This window comes from Diadema antillarum, unplaced genomic scaffold (genome assembly GCF_040938485.1).
Source record: "Diadema antillarum isolate AM-2024a unplaced genomic scaffold, OU_Dant_1.0 scf00000157, whole genome shotgun sequence".
In the NCBI taxonomy this organism is placed as follows: Eukaryota; Metazoa; Echinodermata; class Echinoidea; order Diadematoida; family Diadematidae; genus Diadema; species Diadema antillarum.
The window spans coordinates 550,865-568,066 of NW_027271046.1; positions in this window are offsets into that span (position 1 = coordinate 550,865).

Below are 17,202 nucleotides of genomic sequence, written 5' to 3' on the forward strand. Positions count from 1 at the left end.
GAAAATTTTGTTTCATATTTCTCAAAATAAACAATACCTTTTAATGGTAACACAACAGACATAAAATGGACAAGACACATCTTATTAAAATACACAGGGAAAAATAGGTCTACATTAACGGTCGTGCGGATAAGTACTACAGATTTTAAAAAAAAGAAAGAAAAAGGGTGGACCTAGAGAGAGAGAGAGAGAGAGAGAGAGAGTAACATGGCGGATACCTAGGCCTACACGAAAAGTAAGTTCAAGTCTGCAGGAATTGCAGATTCCCCGGGAAATATGAGTTTTAGCATTGCGGAGGTTGAAAATGATTGAAACTGACCAAAATGAGCATTCATATCAAAAAGAAGAAAAAAAAGAAAAAAAAGGAGAACTTCAGTAATTTCCGTATTAAGGCACAACCACGATGATGAAATAATTAAGTCATTTACACAGCAATATGTGATATGATATGCGTACAGTACGTACAAACATAATAGTACAGCAAGTCAAAAGGACAAATTAATTGTTAAGCTGAGTGCACGATCATCGATTTTATTTGATACTTGCACTAAAACACCTCACTAATCACCCCAAAAAGTGATGTTAACTTACGTCTGAACGCACAAAGCGATGCACTCTGAATCAAGAGTTGCACTCTGAATCATCTCTAACAATAGGGTCAAAATAACTGTCTAGATACGGTAAACATCAGGGCCGGTGCAACTGGGGGGAGGGGGCTCGGTCCCTAACTTTTTTTTTTGCACTAGAAAAATGTGGTTAAGATTTTGTTTTGTTTTGTTTTGTTTTTGCATGTCAGGTGATGAAACCCGGAAGTGGCACCACAAATAAAATCGATGTCCCTCGGATCATCATCACCATCATCACCATCTGTATAAAAGTAGGAGAGAAAAGGTATAGATAGCTCTGTGGGTCTCCTGTCGAATCAACTGCGATTCGGAAGGTTTTCTACAACTAGAAGTGTGTTGTGCGTGGTGGATCTGAGACGAAAATAAAGTGTTCACGAGCCCCAAATAATGCAGATCATTTTTTAATGGTTAAACAGCCAAGCAGTGACTAAAAACTCTGGTAGACCATTCCAAGCGTGTTTAGGCCCCACATTTAAGGTTCGTTTGCTGAAAGATAATGCTTTTGAGATATCATATAGCTTGCAAGGTATAAGTACATTGAAGAGTTTCGTGGGATGACCCTGGGTATATGTGTGCTGATACTCCGTTTTCTTTAAAAAATATGCTCCGGGTTTATTTTGTCTATTCCATGTGTAAGACCTTGTACATCTGAATCACATATATTGCCTCCTTCACGAGTAGCGAGAAACAAGTTCAGTTGCCGTTCAAAATCCGTCTGAATATTACCAGCTATAGGGATCATCTTTGTTTCACTATACGCTGAACAGCCTCAATATTACGGATTATCGTCATAATAGTTACACAAATCTGGAACTCCATGAAATACTTCATTATTCAAAACAAAGACGTACCGGCGTTTTGTACAGTGGTTATCAAATACATAAGAATCGTTTTATCAATTGGTCCTACTAATTGACGCAAACTAATGCAAACTAATGCAACCTGATGCAAACTGACGCAAACTAATGCAAACCCAAAGCAAACTCAATGCAAACTACTAATTACACAACGCTATCCTAGGGTCTATCCTATGTGAAAACCAAGTAATATCGATAACAAATATCGGAAAATGACACCCCGAAATACTAATTAATGCAAACTCAACGCAAACTGCAAGACACAACGCTATCCTATGAGAAAACCACATAAATCGATTCTAAATTTCGGAAAATGACACCCCGAAATACTAGCGAAATTAATGCAAACTCCAAGACCCAACGTCATCCTATGTGAAACTGACCTAAATCGATTACAAACATCAGAAAATAACACCCCAAAATATAAAACAACATTATTGACAACCTAGGTCTCACGGAAAGTAGGAACAATTAAGCATCAAAACTCACTCTAGCAGAAGCAAAAGTACCATTAGTTAGCGGCAGATTAAATCAGGCTCTACATTGATTTAAAAGGAAGAGTGGCGCATAGATGTAGAAGAAATTTTAATCCCCAATGTTTGCACTATCGAATTTTCAACCAGGAGCTTCATTCTAAGAAATACCTCAAGCACTTGAATGTATAACGCAAGGAAATTTTCATGCAAATTCCGTTGTGCTAATCACAAATCCCAACTGTTTCTGGAAGATATAATCAATTCACTTCAATCCAATTCAATTCATTTTAATCGTTCAATAATAATAAAAAAATTACAGGAAATTCAGTGCGGGATTTTAACATATATAAATACGAAGCATAACAAATACAATATATATATATATATATATATATATATATATATATGTATATAGTTATATATATATATGTATATATATCTATATATATTAAGAGAGAGAGAGAGAGAGAGAACACGAAATAGTATACAATAATAGTGAATGGTCACGAGTGCAATGGTACGAGATTTCGCACGAGGTGAAAGATAGAGGCGCTCTATTCAACGAGGCGAAGCCGAGTTCACCGAGTGCGAAATCTCGTTCCATTGCACGAGTAAAGACCATACACTATTTGATTTATACAACGTCCAAGTAGATCTTTTTGGTCTAAGTAGGCCTAGAAGTCTATGTATGTATGAAAAATATAGCCATACTTACATGTGGATCCACTGCGATTCTCTTTCTGGCTTGTGCAGTCAGGGCGTTTAGATACAGGTCACAGCCTAGCGCTCATACACGTACACTACCACTACGAAGGCCTACGTACGCGCATGCATGTACCGCACACGTACACTGCGCTAGCTGCATGCGATCCTCAATATGCAACACACAGTACACGCAGTACCGTACACTTTCTCGAACCGTGGAATAGAACGAAAAAATCGAACCAAGTTGCACGCAAAAATAGAACCAAAATTGCACGGCGCACTGAATGGAGTACTTATTGAATATCACGTGACCAACAATCCTCCAATCAAATTACAAGGATCTACTTGGACGTTGTATAATACATGATAAATAATAAATAACTGAACATGCATGCAAAGTCAAACTGAAAAGAACAATCGTATAAAAACGCGGCATAAAACCGACTCAATTGGCATGATGGTAAAAACTGCAGAAACCTTCCCTGTTGCTACGTTCCCAGTCTCAACCCCCCCCCCCACCATGTCAACCAGCGATAAACTGAAACAACTCAAACCAACTCGCCCTAAAAGATGACACAATAAGCAAATTAACACATACGAGAACAATATCAGTGATTACATCATCATCTACATTTCTTTCTACATTCCACCATTGTATTGCACATAATCACTTTACAATACAATTAACGGTAGAGAAAAGAAAGAAAAATAAGAATGGAAAAGGAAGCGGGGGTATAACAGCTCATAAATAACATAATCTATATTATACATCAGCAGCTAGCTATTACATCATAAATCCAAAAACTGTAAAATCCCAAGATGGTGATCCCAGGTAAAGATGACAATGACCCGTCTGTGGCAATGACTGTAAAAATGGCAATGATTGGATGATGAAGCTGATAATGAAGGTAGCGATAATGTCGTTGAGATGATAATGATGGTGATTAGAAAACAAGCAAACATGGGATCTTCAGTGCAGTTTCACTGTTTTACAATACCGCCCCAACCCGACAATTATTTTCCAAACCATAAATCACCACAAATTTGTCCCCTATCACAATTCATCCATTTGAAAGCCCAAGACTCCACCAAAAGACCCGCTCATCACAAAAAACAATCCCAACACACTCCTGCTGGTGATCGTGCGTCATCGTGATCGTCGTCGACGTTGTCGTTGTCGACGTTGTCGTCGTCATCGTGATTGTCAACGATGGCGTAATCGTGATCGTCATTATCGGCGTCACTGCCACTATTGCCTTTGTGATCGCCAACGACGTTGTCATCTTCGTAAGCACTATCCATATTGACCTCGTTTTCATCTTCATAATCATCGTCGTTATCGATGTCTACATCATCATTATTGTCTTCATGGTCATTGACGTCGTCTTCGTGATTATCGACATCGTCATTGTCATCACTATTATCACCTTCGTGATCATTATCGTCATCGACATCGCCTTCGTGGTCGGCATCGACATCATCATCTTTGTAATCGTCATCGTCATCGACATCGTCTTTGTGGTCGACATCGACATCGTCTTCATAATCATCATCATTGTGGTCGACATCGACATCGTCTTCATAATCATCATCTTTGTGGTCGACATCGACATCATCATCTTTGTAATCATCATCGTCATCAACGTTGTCTTCATCATCTTTGTGATCTTCGCCATCATCGTCATCATCGTCGTCATCGTCGTCATTGTGATCATCATCATACATATCATCCTCATTGGCGTCATCGTGATCATCATTGTCGTTATGTCTTATATTTCAATGATGGGAGTATACCCTGCATTACCACTTGCCCTCAAACTAGAGAAATTGACCTAAAAGAGTCAGCTACTTCAGATACCATATTATGTAATATATTTCGATGTGCTTTTATTTTCTCAATAATTCACAAAAGTCAACCCTGTAGCAAAAATGTTGCCTTCTTTAACACATTGAAATGCACTGTATATTGTGTGAAAGCTAAAATATTGTTTCCTTCCATTTTGAAAGAGATGCATGGGCCTCACCAGGGGGGGAGGGTGCGTTGGGTGCGAACGAACCCCCCTTCAGATCCTTAAAAAAAAAAAAACTTCAGTCTGCAAGCGACCTCAACGCCGGACGCTAAATAATTATTCTTTTCTATTTTGTTTTTAATTTTGCACCAGGGACATTAAAAAAAAAAATCGTGGGCAAAAACAATTCGCACCCCTAGTTCTGGCAGCACTGTACCGTACGGTACGGAACACGTACACGTTTGCATGTACGTGTGCTACTTACAAGTATGTAGGGTCTATGTAGGTTACTTCTGACCAATCCATATTGCCAGCCCAAGAGCGAGCCCTAAATTAGCCTCATAAAAAAAAAGAATCCGCGATGCAGTGACATACTGCGAGCATGCATTGCCAAACGCAAGAAAAAAGCATGCCAAACGCAAAAAAAAAAAGAATGGAGGGGCAAGCATATCATTTTGCCCCCCCCCCCCTCCATAATTCCAGAGACGAGAAGATTTTCTTACCTTTTATTTGACAGAAAAAAAAGTTGCCCCCATAAAAATATTGGAGGGGCAAGCATAATTATTATAATTTCGCCCCCCCCATAATTAATAATTCCCGAAATGAGAAGATTTTCTTGCTTTTGAAAGAAAAAAAATGTTGCCCCCATAAGAAATATTGGAAGGCAATTGCACCATTTGCCCCACCCCACATGCTCATAATTCCCGCGATGAAAAGATTTTCTTGCTTTTTTGTTAGAAATCTGTCCAATTATTTCACCCAAATGCAGTGGCGTAACTACGGGGGGGGGGGGGAGGGGGGAGAGGGGGGGGGGGTAAGAAAATCATCTAAGGTAAGAAAATCTTCTATGATTTCTTTTAACCATGAAATAGGTGTACAATGTGAAACATTGTTCAAAAAGCCCGGAGCCGACAAAAGATTGTGATTCAGCGTGATTCCTGGGGCCCGTTGCATAAAACTCCAACCAGATTTTTTTTTTCCGGTTGAAAATCACAAAATTCCGGTTGGAAGCTCCCAACCAGAGTTTTTATGCAACGGATTTTACATTCTTAGGTTAGCAACCTTAAAAAATTCAGGTTGGGCAAATCCCAACCTGAATTTTCTAAGGTTGCTAAAAAAGTTTTATGCAATGGGACCCTGGTTGGCATCCTGCATAAAAGCAGTATGTGCGCAGTGTGTACTCAGAATATCCGAACGGCAAAAAAGAGTCGCTACAATGTTGCACAATGTGATGTAGAATTTACACCTTTGTACCTTACGCTTCGTTATATCAAAGCTAGATCATTGATTTTGCAGTGTTGCTTTACATATATACTATAGTCTATATAAAAATGTCTTGCATTGCCAATAAAAAGACTTGACCTTTATGGGCTAATTCCTAACTTTTCCATGTATATAATACACACACACAAACAAACACTCACAATTAGGGGATGCTCTAAAGTGCAGATTTTGGACATCCTTCCCCCGCTTGGTCACTTCGACGCCACCTCGCTGGTTATACCTCCCCCAGTCATGAACATAAACCGACACCCTTGACTACGAGTGGCGGATCCAGGGGGGGGGGGGGTGCACCGGGCGTCCCCCCCCCCCCCCTCACAATTTCCAAAGCGAAAAAACATAGCTTCAAATGGCAGTTTTTGTCCGCTCGCTCGCATTTAGTCGTATAATGCCATTGAAGTTGCTGCCAGTAATTGCCGGCAGTTGCACCCGGTGCGCCCCCCCCCCCCTCAATTTCCAAAGCAAAAAAATATAACTACAAACGGCAGTTTGGGGACTGTAAAATAACACAATTTTCAAGCTCGCTCGCTACCGCTCTTGCATTTAAATTCTCCTGATATTGCTGCCAGTAATTGCCAGCAGTTGTGCCCGGTGCGCCCCCCCCCCCCTTAATTTCGAAAGCAAAAAAAGACAAAGCTTCAAACGGCAGTTTTTGGACTGTAAAATCTCAAAATTTTCGAGCTCGCTCGCATTTAAAATCTTTATGCAATTCTTCTGATGTTACTGGCAGTAATTGTCAGCAGTTGCGCCCGGTGCGCCCCCCCCCCCCTTAATTTCCAAAGCGAAAAAATATAGCTACAAACGGCATTTTTTTTTTACGGAAAATGTCAAAATTTTCAAGCTCGCTCTCTTCGCTCGCTCGCATTTAATCGTTATGCAATTCACCTGATGTTGCTGCCAGTAATTGCCAGCAGTTCCGCCCGGTGCGCCCCCCCCCCCTTAATTTCCAAAGCGAAAAAATATGGCTAAGAACGGCAGTTTTTGGACTGTGAAATGTAAGATTTTCAAGCTCGCTCGCTCGCATTAATAATAATCGTTATGCTCTCCTGATATTGCTGCCAGTAATTGCCAGCAGTTGCGGTCGATGCGCCCCCCCCCCCCTTAAATTCCAAAGCGAAAATATATAGCTAAAAACGGCAGTTTTTTTTTACTGTGATGTGTCAAAATTTTCCAGCTCGCTCGCTATACGCTCGCTCGCATTTAATTGTTTTGCCATTCTCCTGATGTTGCTGCCAGTTATTGCCGGCAGTTGCGCCCGGTGCGCCCCCCTTTATTTCCAAAGCGAAAAAAATATGTCTGCAAATGGCAGTTTTGGGACTAAATGTCAAACTTTTCAAGCTCGCTCTCTTCGCTCGCTCGCATTTAATTGTTATGCCATTCACCCGATGTTGCTGCCAGTAATTACCAGCAGTTGCACCCGGTGCGCCCCCCCCCCCTTAATTTCCAAAGCAAAAAGAAAAAAATAATAAAAAATGACTGTTTCAAGTCGATAAAACATGCAAAAAACTTGCATCAAATTATTCACTATTTACAACATCAAAATGCAAAAAGTGCTCACCGTGGGAGGGGGACACCCACATCCTCCCACTCGCTCACTCTTATCGCTCTTGCTTGGCCGCGTTCATGATATTCAGTGTAAATATTAAAACAGGAAGTTTATTTGGATGATACTATTTTACGGGCAAATTGTTCATTAATAATCTACATCAAAATTTACTGCTACCCTTAAACAAGTGGGACTGTTTCAAGTCGATAAAACATGCATCAAATTGCACCATTTACAACATCAAAATGCAATTTCAGTTCTAAGAGTGGGAGGAGGGGGGGGGGACAACAGGTACTTCTACATCCTCCTCCCCCCCCCCCCCCCCCCAAAGATAAAATCCTAGCTACGCCGCGCCGGTGCCCTTTCCCCGTTTGGTTTCCCTCAAAAAACAGTAAAAGTCTAGGGATTGAGAGCTTCCTATCATATTCCAAATGTCTGTCCAAAAAATCTCGTTACATTTTAGTGTCAAAACGCACCCCCCTTGAAAAAAAGCTGGTGACGCCCCTGGTTTTGTATGATATTATGTTATTATAACACTGGAGGCGGCGAACTACGCGAGGTGACACAAATCTCTCACTCTTGGATAAATGTCAAGTAAAATTGATGCTTTTGGAGAAATTGAACATATTGATTATAACAGGAGATTTACCGATATTTCTTAATTGATCACTGTGAACATAATTATGTAACACCTGGAGATAAGGTAAAAGTGCAACTGATTTTTTTTTTTAATGTTCAACTCCAAACCCTTCCGTTGGTAAGAAGCTGCCATCATTCCCCCTATCATAGTCCCTGTTAATAATGTTCTGCTGGAGTTTTACTCTGATTTGATGCTTGCGGCTCACCAGCCCATTGACTCCTATGATCTGTATCATTCTCCTTTAGTGTCCTTTTATCATCTCCACATTCCTCACAACTGTTCAACCCCTTATAGGATCTATCATACTGTGATTCACTTTTATGCATGACAACATACACGGTTAACAAAGGCGTTGTTTAAATAGATCTTCCAAGACATTCTGCTTATAGGCGATTAAAGGAGGCTATGAGGAGGCTGTTGACTTAAAAAAAAAAATCATTCGACTGGAGCAGCAAGATATAGCAAGCCCAGTCCTGGAATGAAAGTGAACTCAACCACCTGGAGAAGGAATGAAATAGCTATGTGAATAGTAAGCGAGTGAATGAACAATCTGAAAGGAAAACTTGACCAACAGGAGCAATCTATATACTCCAAAAAGAAGCTGTGTCTGGTAATTCGGATCTTCGGCGTCCCTGAAAATACGAAGTGTCCATGAGCCGTTTTAATTTTTAGAAAATTACCTCTGATCTATAGTTCTCCTAATAAGATCAGTGACTTCCACTCATATGCAAATGCAGCAAGATTTCCCAACATAAAAGCGTTTTGTTACGTCATCTGTGTCATGACCAGGTCAAACTGCGGCACACACTTTATTGTAGTGCGGGTATGCAAACCTAAAGACCCTGTGTAGAGCCCATGTCAAAAATCGACCACCAATGTCGTATTAGCAACCACTAATGTCATATAACACGTCGAAGACAAATGTCAAAATGACCACAAATGTCATAACACGTCGACTACAAATGTCAAAACACGTCGACCACGAATGTCAAAAATACGTCGACCACAAATGTCATAACACGTCGACCACAAATTGTCAAAACATGTCGACGGCCAATGTCATAACGCGTCATAGGGGCGGATCCAAGAATTCCGTAAAAGGGAGGCGATTTTACAAAGTCAAACGCTGGCGCAACCCTGTCCCCCTTTTTTCATTTCATTTCTTTTGTTTTGACAAACAAAGAAAAAAAAAGACGGAGATGGGCGCCGCGCCCCTCTATAGATCCGCGACTGCGTCAACCACAATGTCAAAACCATTGCTTGCCTTACAGGGGCGGATACGAGAATTCCGTAATAGGGAGGCGCCACCACACCCTCACAATTTTCGTTTTTATTTCTGTTGTTTTAACAAAGCAAAATAAAAGGGGGCACCCGGAGAGGAATGCGCCCCCTCTCGATCCATGATTGCGTCAACCACAAATGTCAAAACTCATTGGTTGCATTAAAGGGCGGCTCGAGGAATTTCATGAGGGGAAGGCGCCTTTACAAAATAAAAGTTACACACTAAGAAAAAATGGTTCACTTGCACCTTTTAAGGGTGCTAAGTGATGTCACACTGGTGGCTCCCTATGGGTGTTATCTTGCACCCTCAAGAAATGGGTGCAAAAGTTGCACCATGTGCAATGGTATAATTTTGCACCATAGCGATGCACCTTTGCACCTCCAGAGAGGTGCGAAGTTGTTCCCTTGGGTGCATATTTCCACCAACACTAAGTGGTGCTAAGTTCCACCTTTTCTTGAGGGTGCATCTTTCCACCCACACGAAGTGGTGCTAAGTTTGCACCTTTCTTAAGGGTGCGATCTTTCACCCTTTAGTTTTTCGGCGCAACTTTGCACCCTGTCTTGCCTTTACTTTTGGTGCAACTTTACACCCTTTCGTGAGGGTGCAAAGAAGCACCCAAAGTTCCAAGATTGTACCCTCTCTTGAGGGTGCAATTATGTGCCTTATATATAGGTATAATGTTGCACATATGTGGTGCTTATTTGATCCATGACTGCTGCAAAATTGCTTCTTTAAAGGAGCCAGTCAGTGTCACTGTCTACTCCTTTAGAGGCGCAACATTGCCCAGTAACCTCAAGTGCACCTTGAGGTTACTGGGCAATATTGCGTCTCTATAAAAGGAACAGGCAGTGACACTGATTGGCTCCATGGATCAAATAAGCACCACATATTTGCAACATTATACCTATAGGGTATACATACTTAGCATCACATTACCGGGTACAATTTAGTTACGTAACTACTTTGAACCTTAAATAGTGCGAACTGATGCAAGCCTATTTGCTCAGTATATCAAACTTATGTTATTGTTGCACTCTGCAAAGTAAATAGGATTCGTGTAATTTGGATCCTGTGAATCATGAAATGTGTGTGTGTGTGTGAAATAAGTGCGAGTTTTGAAATGTTAATGTAGAAGTTAACTTAGTTGTGTTTGAATGATATACTGAAACCAAATATTTACCCAATTACCTTTCCAACAAGGTGAGCACTATCACTATCAATCAAACAAACCCTCTGGATAGGCAAGAGTATACATCTGCATGAAGAAAGAGGTAAAAATATTAATTCATTCATTCATTCATTTATTTTGCATTTCCAACAAAAACATGTAAATATATTACAAAAAAAATGAATATATACAGTGCATAAATTTCATCATACAAAGTAAAGGATACATTTACAGAAAACTTGTAGGTATAGGAAAATGTTGGAAATGGGGAGGAATGCTAAAAAGCTGAGCTTGTAGGCTGCATTCCTCCCACACGTAATACAAGAAATTATATGATCGATTGACTGATAAACATTATATGCATTATTTAATATATATGCATTATTTAAAAATATGATATGCATTATTTTGTCTGGATACGTTTTATTCAAAAGTCCTTTGTTTAAGCAAGTGGTTAGGGAATAATGTGTAACGATACAATTTACGAGAGAAAGTAAAAATATATCGGCTTAATTAAAGTTGGTTCACCATCAAAATAAAGAATCGACAACATCTGACTAATTTGAATGAAAAATTTATGAAATTGTGTGAACAAAAACGAATTTCATCTTCACATTCTGCGATCCGTCAGCGGGAGGGATGAATTTGAATGACAATTGACGATTCTGAATGCTGTGTCTTTGAAAATGTTTGACGAAAAACGAATTATAATGACAATTGACGAAATTGAAGTTAGGATTTGCGTTGCACGTGCTTCTCGAGACAAAATTGAATAATAAATCTTTGAAATTGAATGACAAAAGTGCAAAAATGGATGGGAAAACCTATATAGGTTTTCCCGCTCATTTTCACACTTTTTTCATTCAATTTAATATAATTATTTGTGGTTCAATTTCTTCCGGAGAGATCTAGAATATGCCAATCCTAGTTTCAAATTCGTCTTTTATCCATCATTTTCGAACAAAGTCTATTCAATTTAGTCATTTGTCACACATTTTCGTCATTTAAAATTCAAATTCGTCCGTCACACTCGCTGCACACAAAACAGCAAAAGCAATTTCGTCTTGTAGCGATCATGTTCGTCAAATTTTCCTTCAAATTCGTCTCATATCTTTTCTGTTGTGATTTCTTGGTTATTAAATTTTTCCAACAACCCTTCACATATTTCCACATTTAGGAGTAACATACACATATACCCTACCTCTGCACACACACAAGAAACCACAAACATGCACACACACACATATACAGACACACCCTTCTCACAGAACACACGGAGACATACTGTCAAACAAACGAAAACAGTGATCCATGATTTCCAGACAGTTTTACATGTGTGTATAAGAGTTTAAACCCATTGTAATGTATATAAAAAGACATCAATTTTTTGCCGTTAATCATTTTGAATAAAGTTTGTTTCATGCAATAACATAAAATCAGGAAGTAAAAGAGCTCAAGTCTAAAAGTTGTCACAACATGATGAAAGATTGTCTTTACTGTTTTTAATGTTCTCTGACTGCCTTTTATCCTTCAGCCTCCTGTGTGTGTATATAAAATTATTGTCAAGCAAACGGTTTAGGAATAATGTCTGTTGATCCCAATACCAGGAGAAAGTGAGGTAATGCAGGCTTAGAATTAATTCACCCTCACACTAAAAGAACAATGCTATCCGACGAATTTGTTTGAAAAAATCATGAAATTGTGCGAACAAAGACGAACTTGATTCTTACATTCTCCAGTCGATGGGCGGCGGGGACGAATTTCAGTGACAATCGACGATTTTGAATGCGATGTCTTTGAAAATAGTTGACGAAAAACGAATTACAATGACGATTGACTAAATTGAAGTTAGGATTTTTATTCTGTGAGTTTCTCGGGACGAATTTGAATGAAAAATCTTTGAAATTGAAGTTTAAAAGTGCGAAAATGGACGGGAAAACATATATCTAATTTGGAATTAATAGTTCAACATCAGTAACTTTGATGAGATGAGGAAATAAAAGAACAAAACAAATAATACTGCCGGCTCTTTTAAACTCTTTGGTTTCATGCAAAAGACATTGTCTTTAAGAATTCCCATAAGATCTGAAAACAAAACCAACGTAGTATAATCAAGTCATAAATGGAGGGGGGCAAAATTATATCATAATTTATGTAAAGTTACATATTTGGGCCATTCTCCGAAAAAGTGTGCAATTACCGTTGTACAAATTAATGACAAATATTCCACATCAGAGATTTCATTCAGTTTTTGTCGATTTAAAAATTTTAATTCCTTAGGCTTAGGAATACAAAACAATCAATTGGTGATTTTTGAGAGTCCATATTTTTTCTATAAATATTTCTAAACGTGGAGTCCTTTTTTTGCATGTTAAAACCAAATATCAGACACGTTACCAGAGGTATCTTAGAACACTGTTGATTGTCTTCTTATTTCCTGCTTTAAAATGGCAATGCTTATGTAAAACTAAAAGCTAAAACATCTACAAACATCATGAAAACATTTTTGGAGTCAGCCTTGATCTTATCTGTAATAAAAGTGATCGTATAAGTTATAAAATGGAGGCTAAATAAAAAACAAGAACATATTCGCAATTCTGATTAAAATATCATATGATACCCTAATCTAACTTTTTCCTGAATTTGAATTTATATATCAATAATCTCATTGATTATGTGTGAAACTTTAAGAACAAGTTTTATACTTCTCATAAATAGCAAATGCCATGTAACATCTCTGCAAGATTAAATACATTTCGGATCGAAAGAAGAACGGTGTGTGGTAACGTATATCTGACGCATCAGACGTTCCGTTAGTATGAACCCAACACCAATCATGCCAATATATTCATTTCAACTTGTAAGAACATCACAATATATGATTATTTTCATTCAAAAACACCGCACTTCTAAACACAAAGAATGTTCTCGTCATAGATAGAAGATTAGATGACTCTTCAATAAAACTTTGAGATGTAGACGTGAAATACGAGAGAGAAGCAGGCACAAATCCACAATACTTCTTTTCAAATATGGTTCCGAAATTTTGTTATTAAGTAAACGGAATACGGTAAGAATGAAATTGGAAAAGATTTGTGCAAATGATACACATGAATTCATTTTTCCTTTGTTCATGTCTGTAATGAATTAAGTTTCAAGAACCAATAAACGATGGTAACGTATCTGACAACGTATTTATATTCATTGACACAATGAACTACCTACATGAAAACCCGATCACTCAAACATATTGTGATTCAAAAACCTGATGCAAAATGTTAGACATCAAATCCTATATTGTCATTTTCAGACCATAAACCTGCAAAGAAGGAAGTGCTCTTGACTTTAACCATAATACATGTAATACTAAGCCCATTCATTTTTATGTAGATAACAAGATGCAAAATTATAATGAACAACGGTAGACCGTTCATGTTGTTGCGTTTGCTGTGAAGTTGAAAGAAAAAAGGTATACCACGCTTCAGTCCTTAAAGTCTTCTGTTATTGTGAAGCAAAACACACACACACACACACACACACAACAACAACAACAACAACAACAAAGCAGAAATAAGATGAATTTGTAACGTATGACGGCCCTTTTTGTAAATGCCACAATTCTAAGGGATAGTACAGTACTAGTTCTGGCTTACATCATGAGTATTTAGGTTGTAACTTTTGCAATATAATCGAAATCCACTTATAAGTAATACTTAAGAGCATTATACAACTCTAAGAAAAATTAAGTATTTATTTCATGAAATCGGTTTTTCAAATGACTGAGATGTCCAAAATAAAGTACAAGAAAGATGTCCAAATAAAAGAAGATGAGCTATCACATTTTATTAGGACATCTTTCTTTTACTTTATTTTGGATATATCGGCCATTTCAAAACTGATTTTCATCAAATAAACTTTTAATTCCTTTTAGAACTTATGTCCTCTTAGCAAGTAGAACACGTTGTCAAAATCCGCGCGCAAAAGCGCGTCGCGGTTAACCTTGCTGCACGATACGTTTTATTGGCAACGTATGTGACATGTTAGATGGTAACGTATCTGATGTGCCGTTACCGCTCTCACACTATTATTCTACAAAAATATTCATTTTCTCCAACACTTTCTGTTGTGTGATTAATCATTACCTTAAGTATTCAAAAGTATCTGAGCTTTGTTTTTGTTTACAGCATACTTTTTCTAAATGAAGCAAATTTTAGGTATCGTATCTGATTTCAGCTCATCGTAACATAAGGCTTCCGCGGCTTCGGATCAGTATATATATAATTTGTATTTATATATATTGTAACAAGAGATTCAATGAATAAATCATGGTTCCATGTATGCGTTAGGTTGACTTTGTTTAACACATGAAATTACATTGACATGCGGCATTTCTATGATCTTCTCTCTAGAGTCTGAAAAAGGGTAACCTATAAGGGCCTAGACCGCGATTTGGCGACATGATGGTTAATGATCTCTTAGAGAAATATCAAAACATCATATTGTTATGTAATATCATTTTTCAGTCAGGCACTCCAGGGGCAATGAAATGAGGTACATAAGATTTGATTTGAATCATATGTTAAAGGGACTGTACAGCACTGGTTGAGGTGAGGATTCAGGTTTTTAACATTCCTAAGTGAGATAATGAGAAAACCTCTTACGAAACATGAAAGAGCATGTAATTCTATGATGAATTAAACGTTAATTGCATGAAAATTGGTTTTGAAATGGCCGAGATATCCCAAAAAGAGCGATTCTAATAAAGTGTGGGACCCACACTTTATTACTATCGCTTTGTTTTACTTTGTTTTTGGATGTTTCAGTCATTCCAAACCCGATCTTCATGAAATAAACTTTGAATTCCTCTTAAAATGGTATGCTCTGTACTATCATAAGTGTTTTCTTGGTATCTTGCAAAAAGTTAAAAGCCCAATTCTCATCTCCACCGATACTGCATCATCCCTTTAACGAGTAACAACTTGTTATATGAGCACTTCCTTGTCTGGCGACATGGGGTATATATAGGGTTACATCAAATTTCGCATCGTATTTCTAATACTATCCCGGACTGTCCCAATAGCTTTATTGATATGTATTTTACAGGTCTAACCTCTCGCATGAATTTAACTAAAACATTGATTTCTAAGGAACAAAATATCAGTTTAAACTGTATGAACATGCTGGCGACACGAAAATCGCAATTTTGCACACTTTTCGGGAGAATGGCCCATTTATATGTATATATATATATACTATATATATATATATATATATATACATACATTTATACATGATATAGTAGGGCCTATAGGTCCCATATAATATTATTATGCATACCATTTGAGAAGGCCTGATTTCTTAATATCTCCTATTAGTTCCATATACATTGTACGTTTTGTTTTCTTTGAATTTGTATAGTCGATAACAAACACGTGTTATTGGAAATAAAATTTCATTTGAATTGCATTTCTTGTTTTTTCCATCATCTTTTATTGATACTTTCAATGCAACAGAAATACATTATAATGTGGAGAGATAATTATGATATAACTGTTTTGAAATTTGAATTGAATTGAATTAAATCGAAGTGGGTCCTATGCCTTGTAATGGCATTAAGGCATTAGAGTCCTTAGCTATAATATCTTGTATCCAGCATAACTGCACAATGTTCTTCCATGGCAACCATGATTTAAACGACTAAATATGTTTTTTTTTACATTATAGGCCCTAATCATATCCAAAACTCCGCCAGAGTTTACTCGAAACAAACCATCCCCATTCTGCGGGGGGGGGGGGGGGGTGTGCGGGGGGTGGGGTGCGCCTCCCTCTTTTATACAAAAGAAATAAAACCCGGAAGTGTTGGATGAGGGCACGAATCGTGCACGAAAAAAAAAATGAGTCCCTAATCGTTACGTCGGTGGCGGAATGGGGGCGTCAATAAAATACCTGTTTTAACCCTATAAAGCCCAAGGGGGGCACATTGTGCCCCCCCTACCATATTTTCATTTGCCACTCCTACACCCTTTACCCAATTTCAACGAAATTTTGTGACTTTTCCTAAAATCTTATTGCGAACATTTTGATATATAATCTAGCTATGTCCGATATTGCTGGTTGCCATGGCAACTGTAAACTGACAACCATGTTCATCAGATTTTGCACGATTTTCTGTTCCAATTTCAGTTAACATTATAATAATGGATGAAAGGACGGTTTTCTTGGCTGTAATTTGCTGAAGGACAAAAATATGAAGTGATTATGGTTGTGAATTACCCTGAAATGGTCTTCTTATTATTTCCTTTATTTTTTATATAATATAGGCATCAAACAATACATATAATAGAAATAATCGAAAATACAGCATTTTCCAAAGACTTCCCTTTTATTTTATGTTATCTTCACACAAGCTTTGCCGGTAATATCATTTGTTTATCATATTATCAATCTACAACTACTCAAAATTTCAATATTTTGGAAATATGACATATGATACCAATATATGTACCCATTCCAAGCAATACATCATAGGTTTCATATATTTCTTTATATTGCAATGAATAGCGCCCCCACGTGTTGACCTTGAGAAAGTTCAACCATAAAAGACAGAGAAGG